Source organism: Cherax quadricarinatus, chromosome 4 (assembly GCF_038502225.1).
Source record: "Cherax quadricarinatus isolate ZL_2023a chromosome 4, ASM3850222v1, whole genome shotgun sequence".
Taxonomy (NCBI): domain Eukaryota; kingdom Metazoa; phylum Arthropoda; class Malacostraca; order Decapoda; family Parastacidae; genus Cherax; species Cherax quadricarinatus.
The window spans coordinates 76,957,017-76,981,488 of NC_091295.1; the positions used below are offsets into that span (position 1 = coordinate 76,957,017).

Here is a 24,472-nt window from a genome sequence, read left to right on the forward strand (position 1 = left end):
CAGGATTTGCCTTCCGTGAATCCGTGCTGGTTGGCATTTATACTCCTGTTCCGTTCCAGGTGCTCCACCACTCTCCTCCTGACAATCTTCTCCATAATTTTGCATACTATACACGTCAATGACACAGGTCTATAGTTTAGTGCCTCTTTTCTGTCTCCTTTTTTAAAAATGGGAACTACATTTGCCGTCTTCCATACCTCAGGTAGTTGCCCAGTTTCCAGGGATGTGTTGAAGATTGTGGCAAGTGGCACGCACAACATATATGCTCCCTCTCTAAGGACCCACGGGGAGATGTTGTCCGGTCCCATTGCCTTTGAGGTATCGATGTCCCTTAGCAGTTTCTTCACCTCCTCCTCATCTGTATGTATGTCGTCCAACACTTGTTGGTGTATTCCTTGCTGGTGTCCCCATCTGGTCTGTCCCCCCAGAGTCCTTCCTGTCTCTACTGTAAATACTTCCTTAAATCTCGTGTTGAGCTCCTCACATACCTCTTGATCGTTTCTTGTGAGTTCTCCACCTTCTTTCCTCAGCCTTATCACCTGGTCCTTGACTGTTGTCTTCCTCCTAATGTGGCTATACAACAGTTTCGGGTCAGATTTGACTTTCGATGCTATGTCGTTTTCATACTGTCGCTGGGCCTCCCTCCTTGTCTGTGCATACTCGTTTCTGGCTCTTCTACTAATCTCCTTGTTTTCCTGGGTCCTATGCCTCCTGTACCTTTTCCATTCTCTGTTGCACTTAGTTTTTGCCTCCCTACACCTTCGGGTAAACCAAGGACTCGTTTTGGTCTTCCTATTATTTCTGTTTCCCTTGGGAACAAAACTTTCCTCTGCCTCCTTGCACTTTGTTGCCACATATTCCATCATCTCGTTTACTGATTTTCCTACCATTTCTCTGTCCCACTGAACCTCCTGCAGGAAGTTTCTCATACCTGTGTAGTCCCCCCTTTTATAGTTTGGCCTGTCCCCTTCAGTTCCTGTTACCTTCTCCACTTGTAACTCTACTATATAGTCAAAACTCAGCACCACATGATCGCTAGCTCCAAGGGGCCTCTCGTAAGTGATGTCCTCAATGTCCGAACTGCTCAGGGTGAACACAAGATCCAGTCTTGCTGGCTCATCCTCCCCTCTCTCTCTGGTTGTGTCCCTGACATGTTGATGCACGAGGTTTTCAAGTACCACATCCATCATCTTGGCTCTCCATGTTTCGGGACCCCCATGTGGCTCCAGGTTTTCCCAGTCGATCTCCCTGTGGTTGAAATCGCCCATTACCAGTAACTTTGCTCTGCTCGAGTGAGCTCTTCTTGCCACCTCAGCCAGTGTGTCCACCATCACCCTGTTGTTTTCTTCGTACTCCTCTCTTGGCCTCCTGCAGTTCTGTGGTGGGTTATACATCACTCCAATGACTACTTTATGTTCTCCGGACTGAATTGTACCTACAATATAGTCTCTTTCTCCAATCATGTCCATGCCTTCCATTTCCTCAAATCCCCATCGGTGTTTTATGAGCAGTGCAACCCCTCCTCCCCCTCTACTCCTTCTATCTTTCCTCAGGATCTGATATCCTGTTGGGAAGATTGTGTCTGTTATTGTCTCAGCGAGTTTTGTTTCTGTGACTGCTATGATGTCTGGGGATTTTTCACTGATTCTTTCATTCCACTCCTCATGTTTATTCGTTATTCCATCCGCGTTTGTGTACCAAACCTTTAGTTTCTTTTCTATCATTGTGGTCATGCAAGAATATTGGGGTTGGGGGAGGGAGAGCCTTGGTGGGGGCCTATATGGGGCTGTGGTGTAGGTGGGGTTTGTGTTGATGGGGGTGGGGTCAGAATGCCCATAAGGGACAGCTGTTGGGGTGAGGTTTGTGATATGGGGGTTGGTGGTAGAGGGAACAGTGAGTGGGTTGTAGTATAGGTTGCTCAGTTGCGTTGGGAATGTCGCGGGTGGAGTCTTTTGGTGGGAGATTCTGTGGGGTGTGTTTGCCCTTCCTCCTGTGTCTGGGTCCTGCTCATTTTCATTGCTTCCCGTTCCTCCTTGCGTCTGTGTGTGTGTGTGTGTGTGTGTGTGTGTGTGTGTGTGTGTGTGTGTGTGTGTGTGTGTGTGTGTGTGTGTGTGTGTGTGTGTGTGTGTGTGAGTGTGTGAGTGTGTGTGTGTGTGTGTGTGTGTGTGTGTGTGTGTGTGTGTGTGTGTGAGTATGAGTGTGTGTGTGTGTATGAGTGTGTGTGTGTGTATGAGTGTGTGTGTGTGTGTGTATGAGTGTGTGTGCGTGTGTGTGTATGAGTTTGTGTGTGTGTGTGTGTGTGTGTGTGTGTGTGTGTGTGTGTGTGTGTTTATGTGTGTGTGTGTATGAATTTGTATGTGTGTGTGTGTGTGTGTGAGAGAGAGAGAGAGAGACTCAGCAATCAACATTTGCACCAATAACTCACTACAGTTGTGACCGGGTGTGGAAGTGTGAATTGCTCATTACTCTAAAATTTGTTCATGATTGCAGCCATGTATAAACGTAAGTAACCATTCTTACAGTATTCATTACCTTTGTAACTTGTGAGTTCATTACCTTTGTAACTTGTGAGTTCATTACCTTGTACCTAGTTCAGCCATCAAAACTTTGGAGCCCGGTCCCTGGACCCATTGTGTACCTCTGTAATCTGTAAATACCTTTGTAACTTGTCATGATTGTGACTAGACCTACCTGGAGTTCATTACCTTTGTAAATTGTGAGTTCATTACCTTTGTAAATTGTGAATTCATTACCTCTGTAACTTGCTCAGCTATCAAAACTTTGAGGCCCAGTCCCTGGACCAATTATGTACCTCTGTAATTTTTTGACTACCGCCCACAGGATGGGTATGGGGTGCATAATAAACATATTAAACTAACTAACTAAACTTGAAAGGTGCTGTTAGTGTGCAGCAATATTCCAGCCTAGATAGAACAAGTGACCTGAAGAGTGTCATCATGGGCTTGGCCTCCCTAGTTTTGAAGGTTCTCATTATCCATCCTGTCATTTTTCTAGCAGATGCGATTGATACAATGTTAGATAAGATAAGATAAGATAAGATTTCGTTCGGATTTTTAACCCCGGAGGGTTAGCCACCCAGGATAACCCAAGAAAGTCAGTGCGTCATCGAGGACTGTCTAACTTATTTCCATTGGGGTCCTTAATCTTGTCCCCCAGGATGCGACCCACACCAGTCGACTAACACCCAGGTACCTATTTGCTGCTAGGTGAACAGGACAACAGGTGTAAGGAAACGTGTCGAAATGTTTCCACCCGCCGGGAATCGAACCCGGGCCCTCCGTGTGTGAAGCGGGAGCTTTAGCCACCAGGCCACCGGGCCACTGAAGGTGAGATCCTCCGACGTGATCACTCCCAGGTCTTTGACGTTGGTGTTTCGCTCTATTTTGTGGCCAGAATTTGTTTTGTACTCTGATGAAGATTTAATTTCCTCGTGTTTACCATATCTGAGTAATTGAAATTTCTCATCGTTGAACTTCATATTGTTTTCTGCAGCCCACTGAAAGATTTGGTTGATGTCTGCCTGGAGCCTTGCAGTGTCTGCAATGGAAGACACTGTCATGCAGATTCGGGTGTCATCTGCAAAGGAAGACACGGTGCTGTGGCTGACATCCTTGTCTATGTCGGATATAAGGATGAGGAACAAGATGGGAGCGAGTACTGTGCCTTGTGGAACAGAGCTTTTCACCGTAGCTGCCTCGGACTTTACTCTGTTGACTACTACTCTCTGTGTTCTGTTAGTGAGGAAATTATAGATCCATCGACCGACTTTTCCTGTTATTCCTTTAGCACGCATTTTGTGCGCTATTACGCCATGGTCACACTTGTCGAAGGCTTTTGCAAAATCTATATATATATATATTACATCTGCATTCTTTTTGTATTCTAGTGCATCTAGGACCTTGTCGTAGTGATCCAATAGTTGAGACAGACAGGAGCGACCTGTTCTAAACCCATGTTGCCCTGGGTTGTGTAACTGATGGGTTTCTAGATGGGTGGTGATCTTGCTTCTTAGGACCCTTTCAAAGATTTTTATGATATGGGATGTTAGTGCTATCGGTGTGTAGTTCTTTGCTGTTGCTTTACTGCCCCCTTTGTGGAGTGGGTCTATGTCTGTTGTTTTTAGTAACTGTGGGACGACCCCCGTGTCCATGCTCCCTCTCCATAGGATGGTAAAGGCTAGTGATAGGGGCTTCTTGCAGTTCTTGATGAACACGGAGTTCCATGAGTCTGGCCCTGGGGCAGAGTGCATGGGCATGTCACTTATCGCCTGTTCGAAGTCATTTGGCGTCAGGATAACATCGGATAGGCTTGTGTTAACCAAATTCTGTGGCTCTCTCATAAATTCATTTTGATCTTCGACTCTCAGTCTGGTTAGCGGCTTGCTAAAAACTGAGTCATACTGGGACTTGATCAGCTCACTCATTTCCTTGCTGTCATCTGTGTAGGACCCATCTTGTTTAAGTAGGGGCCCAATACTGGACGTTGTTCTCGACTTTGATTTGGCATAGGAGAAGAAATACTTTGGGTTTCTTTCGATTTCATTTATGGCTTTTAGTTCTTCCCGCGATTCCTGACTCCTATAAGATCCCTTTAGCTTAAGTTCGATGCTTGCTATTTCTCTGACCAGTGTCTCCCTACGCATTTCAGATATATTGACCTCTTTTAGCCGTTCTGTTATTCTTTTCCGTCGCCTGTAAAGGGAGCGCCTGTCTCTTTCTATTTTACATCTACTCCTCCTTTTTCTTAGAGGAATAAGCCTTGTGCATACATCGAGTGCCACCGAGTTAATCTGTTCTAGGCATAAGAACAAAATAATAATAATAATAATAATGTTTATGATAACATAAGAACAAAATAATAATAATAATAATAATGTTTATGATAACATAAGAACAAAATATAATTAACTTCCTGTATGACTTATACAAGTTTATTATTTTTCATAATAAGAACAAAAAAATATAACAAAAACAGCAACAACAACGAGACTGAGTCATAGCTCTTGGCCCTGCCTGTCCTATTTCTGGCCTCCATGGCCCTATCATACATATTACTGAACATGTATATATTGTGTACCTAGGCTGCTTTTTAATCTAGTGCGTTATCTTGACCAATTATTAAAAAAAAACTGAAAAAATATTCCCTAACCCACCCATCTGTTTTATTTAGTTGTTACCTGGAGGTTACCTGGAGGTTACCTGGAGGTTACCTGGAGGTTATTCCGGGGATCAACGCCCCCGCGGCCCGGTCCATGACCAGGCCTCCCGATGGATCAGGGCCTGATCAACTAGGCTGTTACTGCTGGCCGCACGCAGTCCGACGTACGAGCCACAGCCCGGCTGATCCGGCACTGACTTTAGGTATCTGTCCAGCTCTCTCTTGAAGGCAGCCAGGGGTCTTGAAGGCAGTCAGGGGTCTTGAAGGCAGCCAGGGGTCTTGAAGGCAGCCAGGGGTCTTGAAGGCAGCCAGGGGCTTATTGGCAATTCCCCTAATGCTTGATGGGAGGCTGTTGAACAGTTTTGGGCCCCGGACACTTATGGTGTTTTCTCTTAGTGTACCAATGGCGCCCCTACTTTTTATTGGAGCATTTTGCATCGCATGCCCAGTCTTTTACTTTCGTAGGGAGTGATTTCTGTGTGCAGATTTGGGACCATTCCTTCCAAGATTTTCCAAGTGTAGATTATGATATATCTCTCCCTCCTGCGTTCTAACGAGTACAAGTCAAGTGCTTCCAAGCGTTCCCAGTAGTTAAGGTGCTTGACAGAACTTATACGTGCAGTAAAGGATCTCTGTACACTCTCTAGATCTGCGATTTCACCTGCTTTGTATGGAGATGTTAATGTACAGCAGTATTCCAGCCTAGAGAGAACAAGTGATTTGAAAAGGATCATCATGGGCTTGGCATCTCTCGTTTTGAAAGTTCTCATTATCCATCCTATCATTTTCTTTGCACGTGCGATCGTGGCACTGTTGTGATCCTTGAAAGTGAGATCCTCAGACATTACTACTCCCAGGTCCCTTACATTATTTTTCCGCTCTATTGTATGGCCGGAGTCAGTAGTATACTCAGTTCTAGTTATTATCTCCTCCAGTTTTCCCCTTCCTCGCATCAGCACCCTCTCCCTATTCTTTCTATTCAGTCTTATGAATATTTTGTATGTTGTGATCATGTCTTCCTAGTGTTGAGTTCCTTAAGATAAGATAAGATTTCGTTGGGATTTTTAACCCCGGAGGGTTAGCCACCCAGGATAACCCAAGAAAGTCAGTGCGTCATCGAGGACTGTCTAACTTATTTCCATTGTGGTCCTTAATCTTGTCCCCCAGGATGCGACCCACACCAGTCCACTAACACCCAGGTACCTATTTGCTGCTAGGTGAACAGGACAACAGGTGTAAGGAAACGTGTCGAAATGTTTCCACCCGCCGGGAATCGAACCCGGGCCCTCCGTGTGTGAAGCGGGAGCTTTACCAACCAGGCCACCGGACCACCAGGCCACCAGGCCTGGTGGCCTGGTGGCCTGGTGGCCACCAAATTTGCAGCTTTGAACTTTCTCTATTTAGGAAAATTATAACAAAAATCCATAAAATTATAAAAAAAGAAATCCACATTAGTTTGTGTTAATCATTAATGAGGAACCAGAGATTTCTGAACAAAATGCACAGAATTGTGGGGAAAAAAACATAATAATATATTAGGAATTTGAATATCACTTACCAGTGTAATACTTGGCGAGGCAGCCTAATATAGGCCTAGTATTGTAGAAGTAAAGACGGACTGATAACACTGGTATGGTTGGTGAAGCTTGTATGTATAGGCACAAGAGGCCTAATATTACAGTTGTGGTGTTATTATCAACACAACACTGCTGTGGGTGAAGCTTACTTGTATAGGCACAACACAGGCCTAGTGTTGCAGGAGTTAACACTAACAACACTGGTATGGTTGGAGAAGCTTGAAGTACAGGCACAACACAGGCCTAGTGTTGCAGGAGTTAACACTAACAACACTGGTATGGTTGGAGAAGCTTGAAGTACAGGCACAACACAGGCCTAGTGTTGCAGGAGTTAACACTAACAAATAACAGTGTTACTGGTAGAGAAGCTTGGGTGAGCTAGAGCTCAACAGGTCTCCATGGAGTGTGAACAACCACTTGCGTTGCTGCTACCTTCCTCAGATCTAAATAGACATCAATACTGAGCCAAAAATCTCCTCCACTACTCCTCTCCCTTATTTACGTTACTCCCCTGACTCTATTTTCTTTTATTTACCATAAATACAGTTGTCTTTCTATTTATTTTTACAAGGATCCTGATGAAAATAAGCCACTTTGGATTTTTGGGTTATCCTGGGTAACTTACTCGTATATTACTCTCCAGGTAAACTCCAGGTAAACCTTAACCTCTTGTATCCTTCGCTGATTATTAGGCTTGATCCAGGGACAGGAGGAAAGCTCCATTGCTCTGGATCAAGAGCTCTTGAAAAACATCCCTTGAAGGGTCTATCTATCCTCTCTGAAAGACATTGTTGGTGCCAGGTGGTGTGACGAGGTGCCAGGTGGTGTGACGAGGTGCCAGGTGGTGTGACGAGGTGCCAGGTGGTGTGACGAGGTGCCAGGTGGTGTGACGAGGTGGCAGGTGGTGTGACGAGGTGGCAGGTGGTGTGACGAGGTGGCAGGTGGTGTGACGAGGTGCCAGGTGGTGTGACGAGGTGGCAGGTGGTGTGACGAGGTGGCAGGTGGTGTGACGAGGTGGCAGGTGGTGTGACGAGGTGGCAGGTGGTGTGACGAGGTGCCAGGTGGTGTGACGAGGTGGCAGGTGGTGTGACGAGGTGGCAGGTGGTGTGACGAGGTGGCAGGTGGTGTGACGAGGTGCCAGGTGGTGTGACGAGGTGCCAGGTGGTGTGACGAGGTGGCAGGTGGTGTGACGAGGTGCCAGGTGGTGTGACGAGGTGGCAGGTGGTGTGACGAGGTGGCAGGTGGTGTGACGAGGTGGCAGGTGGTGTGACGAGGTGGCAGGTGGTGTGACGAGGTGGCAGGTGGTGTGACGAGGTGCCAGGTGGTGTGACGAGGTGGCAGGTGGTGTGACGAGGTGCCAGGTGGTGTGACGAGGTGGCAGGTGGTGTGACGAGGTGGCAGGTGGTGTGACGAGGTGGCAGGTGGTGTGACGAGGTGGCAGGTGGTGTGACGAGGTGGCAGGTGGTGTGACGAGGTGCCAGTTGCCAGGTGCAGGTGGCCTGCTGTTACAACAGTGTCATGTCACTCTAGCACCAGCACATGTACACTGTGACCCTCTCTTATATGTACACTGTGACCCCTCTCTTATATATACACTGTGACCCATCTCTTATATGTACACTGTGACCCTCTTATATATACAGTGTGACCCTCTCTTATACGTACAGTGACCTTCTCTTATTTGTACACTGTGACCCTCTCTGATATATACAGTGTAATCCTCTCTTATACGTACAGTGACCCTCTCTTATTTGTACACTGTGACCCTCTTATATGTACGCTGTGACCCTCTCTTATATGTACATTGTGACCCTCTCTTATTTGTACACTGTGTCCCCCTCTTACATGTACACTGTGACCTCATATGTAGACTGCGACTCTTACATGTACCTTGTGATCCCCTCATACTGACCCACTCTCCCTCACACCGTGACTCTCACATGCACACTGTGACCCCCTCGTGCGTACAGTGACCTCCTCCCCCCCCAACCCTCATACCTACAACATCCACTGAATCAAGAGCCCATCACAACCATTTTACAATAATATCCTTATTGTATACAAGTACATGTACAAGGTACACTAGTACATGTACAAGGTACACTAGTACATGTACAAGGTACACTAGTACATGTACAAGGTACACTAGTACATGTACAAGGTATACTAGTACATGTACAAGGTACACTAGTACATGTACAAGATATACTAGTACATGTACAAGGTATACTAGTACATGTACAAGGTACACTAGTACATGTACAAGGTATACTAGTACATGTACAAGGTACACTAGTACATGTACAAGGTACACTAGTACATGTACAAGGTATACTAGTACATGTACAAGGTACACTAGTACATGTACAAGGTATACTAGTACATGTACAAGGTACACTAGTACATGTACAAGGTATACTAGTACATGTACAAGGTATACTAGTACATGTACAAGGTACACTAGTACATGTACAAGGTATACTAGTACATGTACAAGGTACACTAGTACATGTACAAGGTACACTAGTACATGTACAAGGTATACTAGTACATGTACAAGGTATACTAGTACATGTACAAGGTATACTAGTACATGTACAAGGTATACTAGTACATGTACAAGGTACACTAGTACATGTACAAGGTACACTAGTACATGTACAAGGTATACTAGTACATGTACAAGGTATACTAGTACATGTACAAGGTACACTAGTACATGTACAAGGTATACTAGTACATGTACAAGGTACACTAGTACATGTACAAGGTATACTAGCACATGTACAAGGTACACTAGTACATGTACAAAGTACACTAGTACATGTACAAGGTACACTAGTACATGTACAAGGTATACTAGTACATGTACAAGGTATACTAGTACATGTACAAGGTATGTACAAGGTATAGTACATGTACAAGGTACACTAGTACATGTACAAGGTACTAGTACATGTACAAGGTATACTAGTACATGTACAAGGTATACTAGTACAAGTACAAGGTACACATGCACAAGGTACACTAGTACATGTACAAGGTATACTAGTACATGTACAAGGTATACTAGTACATGTACAAGTACACGTGTACAAGGTATACTAGTACATGTACAAGGTAGTACTAGTACATGTACAAGGTATACTAGTACATGTACAAGGTACACTAGTACATGTACAAGGTATACTAGTACATGTACAAGGTATACTAGTACATGTACAAGGTATACTAGTACATGTACAAGGTATACTAGTACATGTACAAGGTATACTAGTACATGTACAAGGTATACTAGTACATGTACAAGGTATACTAGTACATGTACAAGGTATACAAGTACATGTACAAGGTATACTAGTACATGTACAAGGTATACTAGTACATGTACAAGGTATACTAGTACATGTACAAGGTATACTAGTACATGTACAAGGTATACTAGTACATGTACAAGGTATACTAGTACATGTACAAGGTATACTAGTACATGTACAAGGTATACTAGTACATGTACAAGGTATACTAGTACATGTACAAGGTATACTAGTACATGTACAAGGTATACTAGTACATGTACAAGGTATACTAGTACATGTACAAGGTATACTAGTACATGTACAAGGTATACTAGTACATGTACAAGGTATACTAGTACATGTACAAGGTATGTACTAGTACATGTACAAGGTATGTACTAGTACATGTACAAGGTATACTAGTACGTGTACAAGGTATACTAGTACATGTACAAGGTATACTAGTACATGTACAAGGTATACTAGTACATGTACAAGGTATACTAGTACATGTACAAGGTATACTAGTACATGTACAAGGTATACTAGTACATGTACAAGGTATACTAGTACATGTACAAGATATACTAGTACATGTACAAGGTATACAAGTACATGTACAAGGTACATGTACAAGGTATAGTACATGTACAAGGTATACTAGTACATGTACAAGGTATACAAGTACATGTACAAGGTATACTAGTACATGTACAAGGTATACTAGTACATGTACAAGGTATACTAGTACATGTACAAGGTATACTAGTACATGTACAAGGTATATAAGTACATGTACAAGGTATACTAGTACATGTACAAGGTATACTAGTACATGTACAAGGTATACAAGTACATGTACAAGGTATACAAGTACATGTACAAGGTATACTAGTACTACAAGTACATGTACAAGGTATACTAGTACATGTACAAGGTATACTAGTACAAGTACAAGGTACAAGGTACACTAGTACATGCACAAGGTACACTAGTACATGTACAAGGTATACTAGTACATGCACAAGGTACACTAGTACATGAACAAGGTATACTAGTACATGTACAAGGTATACTAGTACGTGTACAAGGTATACTAGTACGTGTACAAGGTATACTAGTACGTGTACAAGGTATACTAGTACGTGTACAAGGTATACTAGTACATGTACAAGGTATACTAGTACATGTACAAGGTACACTAGTACATGTACAAGGTATACTAGTACATGTACAAGGTATACTAGTACATGTACAAGGTACACTAGTACATGTACAAGGTACACTAGTACATGCACAAAGTATACTATTACATGTACAAGGTATATACATGTACAAGTATACAAGTACATGTACAAGGTATACTAGTACATGTACAAGGTATACTAGTACAGTACAAGGTATGTACAAGGTATACTAGTACATGTACAAGGTATACTAGTACATGTACAAGGTACATGTACAAGGTATACAAGTACATGTACAAGGTATACTAGTACATGTACAAGGTATACAAGTACATGTACAAGGTATACTAGTACATGTACAAGGTATACTAGTACATGTACAAGGTATACAAGTACATGTACAAGGTATACTAGTACATGTACAAGGTATACAAGTACATGTACAAGGTATACTAGTACATGCACAAGGTATGTACAAGGTATAGTACATGTACAAGGTATACTAGTACATGTACAAGGTATACTAGTACATGTACAAGGTATACTAGTACATGTACAAGTACATGTACAAGGTATACTAGTACATGTACAAGGTATACAAGTACATGTATGTACACTAGTACATGTACAAGGGTATGTACAAGGTATAGTACATGTACAAGGTATACTAGTACATGTACGAGGTATACTAGTGCATGTACAAGGTATACTAGTACATGTACAAGGTATACTAGTACATGTACAAGGTATACTAGTACATGTACAAGGTATACTAGTACATGTACAAGGTATACTAGTACATGTACAAGGTATACTAGTACATGTACAAGGTATACTAGTACATGTACAAGGTATACTAGTACATGTACAAGGTATACAAGTACATGTACAAGGTATACTAGTACATGTACAAGGTATACTAGTACATGTACAAGGTATACTAGTACATGTACAAGGTATACAAGTACATGTACAAGGTATACTAGTACATGTACAAGGTATACTAGTACATGTACAAGGTATACTAGTACGTGTACAAGGTATACTAGTACATGCACAAGGTACACTAGTACATGAACAAGGTATACTAGTACATGTACTAGTACATGTACAAGGTATACTAGTACATGTACTAGTACATGTACAAGGTATACTAGTACGTGTACAAGGTATACTAGTACGTGTACAAGGTACACTAGTACATGTACAAGGTACACTAGTACATGTACAAGGTACACTAGTGTATGTACAAGGTATACTAGTACATGCACAAGGTACACTAGTACATGTACAAGGTATACTAGTACATGCACAAGGTACACTAGTACATGAACAAGGTATACTAGTACATGTACTAGTACGTGTACAAGGTATACTAGTACAAGGTATACTTGTGTACAAGGTATACTAGTACAAGGTATACTGTACAAGGTATACTAGTACATGTACAAGGTATGTACTAGTACATGTACAAGGTATACTAGTACATGTACAAGGTATACTAGTACATGTACAAGGTATACAAGTACATGTACAAGGTATACTAGTACATGTACAAGGTATGTACTAGTACATGTACAAGGTATACTAGTACATGTACAAGGTATACTAGTACATGTACAAGGTATACTAGTACATGTACAAGGTATACTAGTACATGTACAAGGTATACTAGTACATGTACAAGGTATACTAGTACATGTACAAGGTATACTAGTACATGTACAAGGTATACTAGTACATGTACAAGGTATACTAGTACATGTACAAGGTATACTAGTACATGTACAAGGTACACTAGTACATGTACAAGGTATACTAGTACATGTACAAGGTATACTAGTACATGTACAAGGTATACTAGTACATGTACAAGGTACACTAGTACATGTACAAGGTATACTAGTACATGTACAAGGTATACTAGTACATACTAGTACATGTACAAGGTATACATGTAGTACATGTACAAGGTATGTACAAGGTATAGTACATGTACAAGGTATACTAGTACATGTACAAGGTACACTAGTACATGTACAAGGTATACTAGTACATGTACAAGGTACACTAGTACATGTACAAGGTATACTAGTACATGTACACTAGTACATGTAGTACATGTACAAGGTATACTAGTACATGTACAAGGTATACTAGTACATGTACAAGGTATACTAGTACATGTACAAGGTATACTAGTACATGTACAAGGTATACATACTAGTACATGTACAAGGTATACTAGTACATGTACAAGGTATACTAGTACATGTACAAGGTATACAAGTACATGTACAAGGTATACTAGTACATGTACAAGGTATACTAGTACATGTACAAGGTATACTAGTACATGTACAAGGTATACAAGTACATGTACAAGGTATACTAGTACATGTACAAGGTATACTAGTACATGTACAAGGTATACAAGTACATGTACAAGGTATACTAGTACATGTACAAGGTATACAAGTACATGTACAAGGTATACTAGTACATGTACAAGGTATACTAGTACATGTACAAGGTATACTAGTACATGTACAAGGTATACTAGTACATGTACAAGGTATACAAGTACATGTACAAGGTATACAAGTACATGTACAAGGTATACAAGTACATGTACAAGGTATACAAGTACATGTACAAGGTATACAAGTACATGTACAAGGTATACAAGTACATGTACAAGGTATACAAGTACATGTACAAGGTTTACTAGTACATGTACAATTCAATTCAATTAAATTCAATTCAAAGTTTATTTTCTATAAAGATTACAATGCTGAGTTTACAGAATTTGGTTATTGTGTGGTTTACATGTAGTTAAATAATGATTACAGAGTGTACCACTAGAACACCTAGCATGGCTAGGTGTTACAGAGTGTACCACTAGAACACCTAGCATGGCTAGGCATTACAGTGTACCACTAGAACACCTAGCATGGCTAGGTATTACAGTGTACCACTAGAACACCTACCATGGCTAGGTATTACAGAGTGTACCACTAGAACACCTAGCATGGCTAGGTGTTACAGAGTGTACCACTAGAACACCTAGCATGGCTAGGCATTACAGTGTACCACTAGAACACCTACCATGGCTAGGTATTACAGAGTGTACCACTAGAACACCTAGCATGGCTAGGCATTACAGTGTACCACTAGAACACCTAGCATGGCTAGGCATTACAGTGTACCACTAGAACACCTAGCATGGCTAGGTATTACAGTGTACCACTAGAACACCTACCATGGCTAGGTATTACAGAGTGTACCACTAGAACACCTAGCATGGCTAGGCACTACGGAGTGTACCACTAGAACGCCTAGCATGGCTAGGCATTTCGGGCAGACTTAGTTTAATTCATTATTTTAAAATATTACAGATAATGAGGTAAGTTGGTATTATGGCTAAGTGACTAAATACTAGTTTGTGAGTTTAGCAATGTGAATGCTTTTATTTTGGCACAGTACATAGTTTCAGTATTGGAGTATCATAGGATTCATTATTTTAAGATTGAGATTAATATTTCTGTTTATGGTCAAATGAGTGAGTGAAAGTGTGAACCACCAGGTAGTATTCGTGTAGTTAGTTGACAGGGTGTATCAGGGAGGTAAGATGTTTTCTGATGGTAGTTTTGAAGGTGATGAATGTGTCTGCAGTTCTAGAGTTCTCAGGTAGGGTGTTCCAGATTTTAGGGCCTTTGACATACATTGAATTTTTGTAAAGGTTTAGTCGGACACGGGGAATGTCGTAGAGATGTTTGTGTCTGGTGTTATACCTGTGAGTTCTGTCACAACTATCAAGAAAGCGTTTTAGTTCAAGGTTGATATTGGAGTTTAAGGTCATGTAGATGTAGATTGCACAGTAGTAAGTGTGGATGTACTGAACAGGGAGTAAATTTAGATCTATGAAGAGTGGCTGGGTGTGTTGCCAGGGATGGGATTTAGTGATTATTCTTACTGCAGCTTTTTGTTGGGTTATTATTGGCTTTAGGTGTGTTGCTGCAGTTGATCCCCAAGCACAAATAGCATAGGTGAGGTATGGATAAATAAGTGAGTGGTATAGTGTGAGAAGGGCATTTTGCGGCACGTAGTATGGTATCTTGGAGAGGATCCCAACTGTTTTGGATACTTTTTTGGTTATGTGTTGGATATGGGTGCTGAAATTCAGGTTGTTGTCAAGGTATAGGCCTAGGAATTTGCCCTCATTATGTCTGGTAATTAGAGTGTTGTCGATCTTAATGTTAATTTGTGCATCTCCTGCTCTGCTACCAAACATAATATAGTAGGTTTTGTCAGTGTTAAGCGTAAGTTTATTGGCTGTCATCCAAGTCGATGATTTGATCAGCTCCTCGTTAACAATGGTGTTGAGGGTGGCAAGATTAGGGTGAGAGATGACATAAGTCGTGTCGTCAGCAAAAAGAATGGGTTTCAGGTGTTGGGATACGTTTGGAAGATCATTGATGTATATGAGGAAGAGCAGGGGACCAAGGACACTTCCCTGCGGAACTCCAGTATCAAGTGGCCGTGTTGTTGATGCTGTGTCTTTAATGGTAACATACTGATACCTATTAGTAAGGTAAGATTTGAAATAAGCAAGCGCATGGCCTCTTATACCGTAATGGTCAAGTTTGTGGAGTAGGATGTCGTGGTCTACTGTGTCAAAAGCTTTTCTTAGGTCAATAAAAATTCCTAGTGGATATTCCTTATTTTCCAATGCTGTGTAAAGCAGATCTAGCATTTTTATGATTGCATCATTAGTGCTTTTATTTTTCCTAAATCCAAATTGGCAGGGGTTGAGTATGTTTTGTGCTGTTATAAATGAATATAGTCTCCTGTGCACGAGTTTCTCAAAGATTTTGGATAGCAATGGTAAGTTTGATATTGGCCTATAGTTGTTTAAGTCTGTAGGGTCACCACCTTTATGTATTGGTGTAACCCTTGCCATCTTGAGTAGTTTCGGGAAGGTGCTAGTTTCTAGTGACTTGTTAAAAAGTAATGAAATAGCATGCGGAAGGATATGGGCCACTCGCTTGTACAGTAATGGTGGGACATTAGACAGATTCCCTGAGTTGTTTTTAAGTGATTTTATAATCTCGGTGACTTCCGAGGGCTCAGTTGGTGCAAGATAGAAGGAATTTGGGAAATTCCCACCTAGGTAGTCCCCGGCATGGGCACTGGTATGTGGGATTTTATTGGCGAGATTAGATCCTATGGTTGAGAAGTCGTTTATCTTGTTAGCTGTGTCAGTGGGATGTAGTGGTGTTTCATTAGGTTTAGTTAGGACAATATTCTTGTTTTTTCTCAGTTTGTGGGTCCCTAGAATCTGAGAGAGTGTTTTCCAGGTCTTTTTTATATCTCCTCTAGTGTCTGTGAATCTACTGGAGTAGTATAGTTGTTTGGCTTTCTTTATTACTTTGGTGAGAACTGATGAATAGTGTTTAAGAATATCTTTGTGTATTAAGCCCTGTCTATATTGCTTTTCATATTGGTGTTTCTTGTCAATGGATTTCAGAATGGTGCTGGTTAGCCATGGGCAACCAAGCCGTTTGTTTGTGATCTGTTTCGTTTTTATAGGACAATGTTTGTTGTATAGTCTAAGTAATTTGTTAAGAAAAATGTCTGTCCAGTCATCAATACCATTGGCCTTGGAGAATTCTGTAGGCCAGTCAACAATCTCTAGGTCAGCTGTGAACTTCCTTATTGAGGCCTCGTCATGGAGTCTAAATGAGACTTTGTTGTATTCAAGTGGTGGTTTACTAATGTTTGTCAGGAGGAAGGTAGGGTAGTGGTCTGTTTTGCTATCTGTGATTATCCCTGATTTAAGGGGGGCTAGTATATTGGTCCATACATGGTCTATTATGGTTGCACTTGTCTCAGTGAGCCTGGTTGGTTTAGTTATTGTTGGTATGAGAAGTGTGTTGTTCATATTGTTGATGAAATCAGTTACAGGCTGATCATCTAGTAAGCCAAGGTTGATGTTGAAGTCTCCAGCTAAGAGAAGGTGGTGCTTATTCATTTGTCTGTTATTAGTGACTTAAATTTCTCACTGAAATTTGGGATGTTTGTGTGAGGTATCCGGTAAATGGCACCGATTGTTATAGGTGTCTTAAGGTTTTTTACAGCAAAATTAGCAAAAATGTATTCCCCATATTCATCACTAAAGCAAGTGGTGCTAATACAAGATAATTGCTTAGAGTAATAGATTGCAATACCACCCCCAACTTGGTTTGGTCTGCAGTTGTGAATTGCTGTGTATCCTGGTAGAGGGTAGATATCTATTGTGTCCTGCTTAAGCCAGGTCTCAGTAAGAATAATGCAGGAGAAGGGTGTCTTTAGTGATTCAAGGAGTGCTAGGAGGTCATCATAGTGTTTGCTTAAGGACCTGATGTTGTAGTTAAGTACTGATAGACTTTTAGCATTGTTTAGGATAGTGGTGGCTTGTGATGCTGTGTAATAAAGGCAGTTACTTTCCAATAGGTTTTGATTGGGTGTCAGATTATGGAGGTTTAGATCAGGGTCAACGTGATCAATCATCTTCTAGGTTTAAATTATGGTTATTTATATCCTGAGTTATGTGTTGAGTTCTAGTACTGATATCTGTAGTGGTAGGAAGTTTGGACAAGTATATAGCTAGAGTATTTTGGTCATATAGAGTATAGTCACTACTACACATAATGAAGTTGATGTTGTCTATGTGTTGTGCTGGAATGAACTAAAGTACAACTAGGTATAAACTAGTAATATAAAAATACAAATTTAAAATAGAACAAGACTCTCACTTGTAATTGCACTAAGGTCTAATATAATGACTTTTGTGGAGTCTATGTTTTGAGCTAGAATGAGCTATAGTACAACTAGATTTAATCTAATCATATAAAAATACAAATTAAAAATAGCACCAGTCTCTCACTAGTAATTGCACTATGGTCTAATATAGTGAATTTGGTATTGACTATGTATTGAGTTAGAATGAGCTATAGTACGACTGAATTTAATCTAATAATATAAAAAAGGCACAAGACTCTTAATTGTAATTGCACTAAGGTCTTATATAAGTTGTTTACAAGAATTAAAGTATAACTAGATTTAAATTGACAGTATAAAATACATAAGTTAAGGTAGCAAAAGAATAATAATAAAAAAAAATGATAAAAATAAAAATGGCAATGACTTGGTAATAATATGCTAGTAAGATGGTAGACAGGATAATATAAAAGTTGTAGTTGAAAATACTAGTTTAAAAAAGTATGGAATAAAATGGTCAATAAAAGAAGTTTACAATAAGTTTGATCAATATAGTTTAAAGTAAAATTGGGCAATAATAGGGATTTAGAATAAAATTGGGCAATTGAGTATTTCTTAAAGTGAGGCAGAATTATTGAGGACAAGTTATGGCTAGTTTATAATAAAATAAGATAGAACAGTGATGCAGTAAGTTGTAAAAAAAGGAGATAGATTCTGTAGATATTAAACAAATTAAGACTATGAGGTAGAATGATCATTGAATACAACAATGACAATCAAAAGTAGTTGGGGTATTAGAATTTTAGGGGGGTACAAATTTATGACAATATAACACTAACGGTGGACTGTGGGTATTATCTGCACTTTACTCTGATTCTGTTAGTCCAGCCTCACTTAGGAATGTTTTAAGGTCATGTTCTGTAGAGATGAAGTATCTCTTCCCAGTGGGCTGTTTCCTAACTGCGATTTTTCCATCCCTCACAAAGCACTGGTGGATTTTTTGGGCATAGCGTAATTTTCTTAGCCGATAAAGAAGGTTTTATCTTGTTTTGGTAAGGCACTCATTGACGTAAACATCAGTTTTCATAGAAATAGATGTTTTTAGTAGGTTGTTTCTTTGTAGGCTAGTTTGGAATTTTAACAGCACTGTTTTTTTACCTGCTTGGTAGCCCATCAGTTTGCAATCCTTTAGGTCGTCACTACGTATGTTAAGACGAAGGTGGTCCTTGATAAGCTGCAGGGTGGTCTCCATGCAGGTCTCTTGGGTGACTGTGGCTGGGAGATGTTTGCTGTTAACTACAACAGCGTCAGATAGCTGCTGTTGGTCATTATGGTCTTGGAAGTTGGTTATGACATTGGCAAGTTGTTGGTCCACTCTTGATCTTTCCTCTGTAATGTTGGTAGTAAGTAGGGTGACTTGGTCTTTTAAAGTGTTGATAGTGTCTAGTGTGAGTGTTGCTTTGTTGTTCCAGAGTGTCTAGTTTATGTTCTAGAGCAGTGATCTTGTTGAGGTAATCTGCATTGCTAGTTTTTTGTTCCTGTATTTCTTGAGTTAGTTTGGTGATCGTTTGGTTCTGAATCGTAAGGAGTTTAGCTATTTCTGGGTCGGTGATCTTCTTGACATCAAATACTGGGAAGGAGTTATCTTGGACTGTGGCAGCAGCCATGTTTGTTGTTGTCTGTCGTGTGTTGTGGTGGTGTCGGTGGGTGATGAGGGTTGTGTCCTGGCTGGCAGTACCACAAGTTTTCCTCGTGTTATTACTGCTCTCACCTTTGATGTTAGGAGTCCTTAGCTGGTTACTGGATCTTCTTTTATTGCTCTGACCCTTGTCCATTGGCTGTGGCTTCGGGTGAATAATAGGCGATGGGTGAATGTTGTGGAGTATCACTTCAGTGGCAGCGGGGTAGGAGGTGGTAGTACGAGTCCTATTAGTTGGTAATTTGTGAACTTTTGGGTGATTTCTGCAGTTGATTTATATCATTCTGGGTATCCACACATGTTAGTGTTATGTGGGACTTGATTAGGTCATCACTGGGCTGCTGGGAACCTCAGGTAGAAGTAAAAATAGAGGACAAGGTTCCTGTTGCCGCTGCCGCCTCCAGAGTTCAGGGTGTACAAGTACATGTACAATGTATACTAGTACATGTAAAAGGTATACAAGTTCATGTACAAGGTATACAAGTACATGTACAAGGTATACAAGTACATGTACAAGGTATACTAGTACATGTACAAGTATACTAGTACATGTACAAGGTATACTACTACATGTACAAGGTATACTAGTACATGTACAAGGTATACTAGTACATGTACAAGGTATACTAGTACATGTACAAGGCATACAAGTACATGTACAAGGTATACAAGTACATGTACAAGGTATACTAGTACATGTAAAAGGTATACAAGTACATGTACAAGGTATACAAGTACATGTACAAGGTATACAAGTACATGTACAAGGTACACTAGTACATGTACAAGGTATACTAGTACATGTACAAGGTATACTAGTACATGTACAAGGTATACAAGTACATGTACAAGGTATACTAGTACATGTACAAGGTATACTAGTACATGTACAAGGTATACTAGTACATGTACAAGGTATACTAGTACATGTACAAAGTATACTTCTACATGTACAAGGTATACTAGTACATGTACAAGGTATACTAGTACATGTACAAGGTATACAATTACATGTACAAGGTATACAAGTACATGTACAAGGTACACTAGTACATGTACAAGGTATACGATTACATGTACAAGGTATACTAGTACATGTACAAAGTATACAGACCATAGTTGCCATCAATGACATACTACTGTGAGGGAAAAGTTCAATAGATAGGAGTAGAGATATAGTAACGATAGTTTCATTACTGGCTACTAGTTAAGGTAGGGTAAGTCACACTCACGTTTTTCCAGCCTTTTCTTCCCCACCCCTAAAGTGATAGTTTGACTGCCGGCTGCTTATTAACGTAGGGTCAGTCTAGCTCCCGCTATCCCTTCCCCTCCCTCTTCCCCCCCCCCTCGAAAGGTGACGTGTGGGGCTCTGGTCAAACAATAAATCACTCGACTCACAGCTCCCAGCACTACTGTAAGTACATGTCTGCCTTGTATTCTAGTGGATTTATTGGTTAAAAGCTTCACTTATGACCAATAATAAACTTAGGCCTTTCAGTCATGCTCTAAGTTGACTGTTGTAATAATCACCACGTCTTTTAGGTATTGTACTTATCATGGAGAGTGATTTCTTAAGCCATAAATGAAATCGAAAGAAACCCAAAGTATTTCTTCTCCTATGCCAAATCAAAGTCGAGAACAACATCCAGTATTGGGCCCCTACTTAAACAAGATGGGTCCTACACAGATGACAACAAGGAAATGAGTGAGCTACTCAAGTCCCAATATGACTCAGTTTTTAGCAAGCCGCTAACCAGACTGAGAGTCGAAGATCAAAATGAATTTTTTATGAGAGAGCCACAAAGTTTGGTTAACACAAGCCTATCCGATGTTATCCTGACGCCAAATGACTTCGAACAGGCGATAAATGACATGCCCATGCACTCTGCCCCAGGGCCAGACTCATGGAACTCCGTGTTCATCAAGAACTGCAAGAAGCCCCTATCACGAGCCTTTTCCATCCTATGGAGAGGGAGCATGGACACGGGGGTCGTCCCACAGTTACTAAAAACAACAGACATAGCCCCACTCCACAAAGGGGGCAGTAAAGCAACAGCAAAGAACTACAGACCGATAGCACTAACATCCCATATCATAAAAATCTTTGAAAGGGTCCTAAGAAGCAAGATCACCACCCATCTAGAAACCCATCAGTTACACAACCCAGGGCAACATGGGTTTAGAACAGGTCGCTCCTGTCTGTCTCAACTATTGGATCACTACGACAAGGTCCTAAATGCACTAGAAGATAAAAAGAATGCAGATGTAATATATACAGACTTTGCAAAAGCCTTCGACAAGTGTGACCATGGCGTAATAGCGCACAAAATGCGTGCTAAAGGGATAACAGGAAAAGTCGGTCGATGAATCTATAATTTCCTCACTAACAGAACACAGAGAGTAGTCGTCAACAGAGTAAAGTCCGAGGTAGCTACGGTGAAAAGCTCTGTTCCACAAGGCACAGTACTCGCTCCCATCTTGTTCCTCATCCTCATATCCGACATAGACAAGGATGTCAGCCACAGCACCGTGTCTTCCTTTGCAGATGACACCCGAACCTGCATGACAGTGTCTTCCATTGCAGACACTGCAAGGCTCCAGGCGGACATCAACCAAATCTTTCAGTGGGCTGCAGAAAACAATATGAAGTTCAACGATGAGAAATTTCAATTACTCAGATATGGTAAACACGAGGAAATGAAATCTTTATCAGAGTACAAAACAAATTCTGGCCACAAAATAGAGCGAAACACCAACGTCAAAGACCTGGGAGTGATCATGTCGGAGGATCTCACCTTCAAGCACCATAACATTGCATCAATCGCATCTGCTAGAAAAATGACAGGATGGATAATGAGAACCTTCAAAACTAGGGAGGCCAAGCCCATGATGACACTCTTCAGGTCACTTGTTCTATCTAGGCTGGAATATTGCTGCACACTAACAGCCCATTTCAAGGCAGGTGAAATTGCTGACCTAGAAAATGTACAGAGAACCTTCACGGCGCGCATAACGGAGATAAAACACCTTAATTACTGGGAGCGCTTGAGGTTCCTAAAACTGTATTCCCTGGAACGCAGGCGGGAGAGATACCTGATTATATATACCTGGAAAATCCTAGAGGGACTAGTACCGAACTTGCACACGAAAATCACTCACTACAAAAGCAAAAGACTTGGCAGACGATGCAACATCCCCCCAATGAAAAGCAGGGGTGTCACTAGCACGTTAAGAGACCATACAATAAGTGTCAGGGGCCCGAGACTGTTCAACTGCCTCCCAGCACACATAAGGGGGATTACCAACAGACCCCTGGCAGTCTTCAAGCTGGCACTGGACAAGCACCTAAAGTCGGTTCCTGACCAGCCGGGCTGTGGCTCGTACGTTGGTTTGCGTGCAGCCAGCAGCAACAGCCTGGTTGATCAGGCTCTGATCCACCAGGAGGCCTGGTCACAGACCGGGCCGCGGGGGCGTTGACCCCCGGAACTCTCTCCAGGTAAACTCCAGGTAGGTGGATGTATAAGCAGTTTTAATAATGCTAGGTGGATGTATAAGCAGTTTTAATAATGTTAGGTGGATGTATAAGCAGTTTTGATAATGTTAGGTGGATGTATAAGCAGTTTTGATAATAAAGTTGGTGGTTGTCAACACTGAGGGATGTAACATTATCTCAGTACATTCTTGTACTCGAAGTGCTGATACAGCGAGTATATAATGACAGTGACACTATGATCATTACTCAACATTATACATGACTAACACTACCGTCAATCTTAAAAACCTTCGCTTATATATATATACGTAAATCAGTCAGTGCGCTGGTGCCACATCACTTCTTGCTGTATAATTATCAATCTCCTCTTTCACATACAATATAAACATTGGTTGAATAAGAATTTTTTTTGGAGTTTAATAGGAAACACGCAGTTTATTGCAATAAAATTAGTGATAGGTTTTGTTTTTCTAGGGATTCAATAGCAAGATGTGGCATTTTATTCGAGATTGATTTCGTGAGGTTGGGAAAGATGGCGAGTCTGTCCCTCCATCAATATCAATTATTAGAAAGATGGCGAGTCTGTCCCTCCATCAATATCAATTATTAGAAAGATGGCGAGTCTGTCCCTCCATCAATATCAATTATTAGAAAGATGGCGAGTCTGTCCCTCCATCTATCTCAATTATAACAAAGATGGCGAGTCTGTCCCTCCATCTATCTCAATTATAACAAAGATGGCGAGTCTGTCCCTCCATCTATCTCAATTATAACAAAGATGGCGAGTCTGTCCCTCCATCTATCTCAATTATAACAAAGATGGCGAGTCTGTCCCTCCATCTATCTCAATTATAACAAAGATGGCGAGTCTGTCCCTCCATCTATCTCAATTATAACAAAGATGGCGAGTCTGTCCCTCCATCTATCTCAATTATAACAAAGATGGCGAGTCTGTCCCTCCATCTATCTCAATTATAACAAAGATGGCGAGTCTGTCCCTCCATCTATCTCAATTATAACAAAGATGGCGAGTCTGTCCCTCCATCTATCTCAATTATAACAAAGATGGCGAGTCTGTCCCTCCATCTATCTCAATTATAACAAAGATGGCGAGTCTGTCCCTCCATCTATCTCAATTATAACAAAGATGGCGAGTCTGTCCCTCCATCTATCTCAATTATAACAAAGATGGCGAGTCTGTCCCTCCATCTATCTCAATTATAACAAAGATGGCGAGTCTGTCCCTCCATCTATCTCAATTATAACAAAGATGGCGA

General features: G+C 41.1%; 1 protein-coding gene and 1 long non-coding RNA gene across 4 annotated transcripts in view; both read right to left on the reverse strand.

Moving 5' to 3' along the window:
* Positions 1–7,175, reverse strand: part of LOC128684254 (GTP-binding protein 2-like) — a 47,035-nt gene extending 39,860 nt beyond the window's left edge. The window contains exons 1-2 of one of the 3 annotated variants that reach the window (XM_070098086.1): positions 7,113–7,175; positions 6,737–6,771 (exon numbers count right to left, since the gene is read on the reverse strand). The gene's annotated coding sequence lies outside the window, so the exon portion shown is untranslated. Of the gene's footprint in view, positions 1–6,736 lie in introns of all 3 variants that reach the window. The other 2 variants (XM_070098094.1, XM_070098111.1) reach the window with 2 other exon arrangements.
* LOC138854490 (uncharacterized) overlaps positions 1–24,472 on the reverse strand; it is a 102,164-nt gene that overhangs the window by 39,860 nt on the left and 37,832 nt on the right. The gene's annotated exons all lie outside the window — the stretch shown is intronic.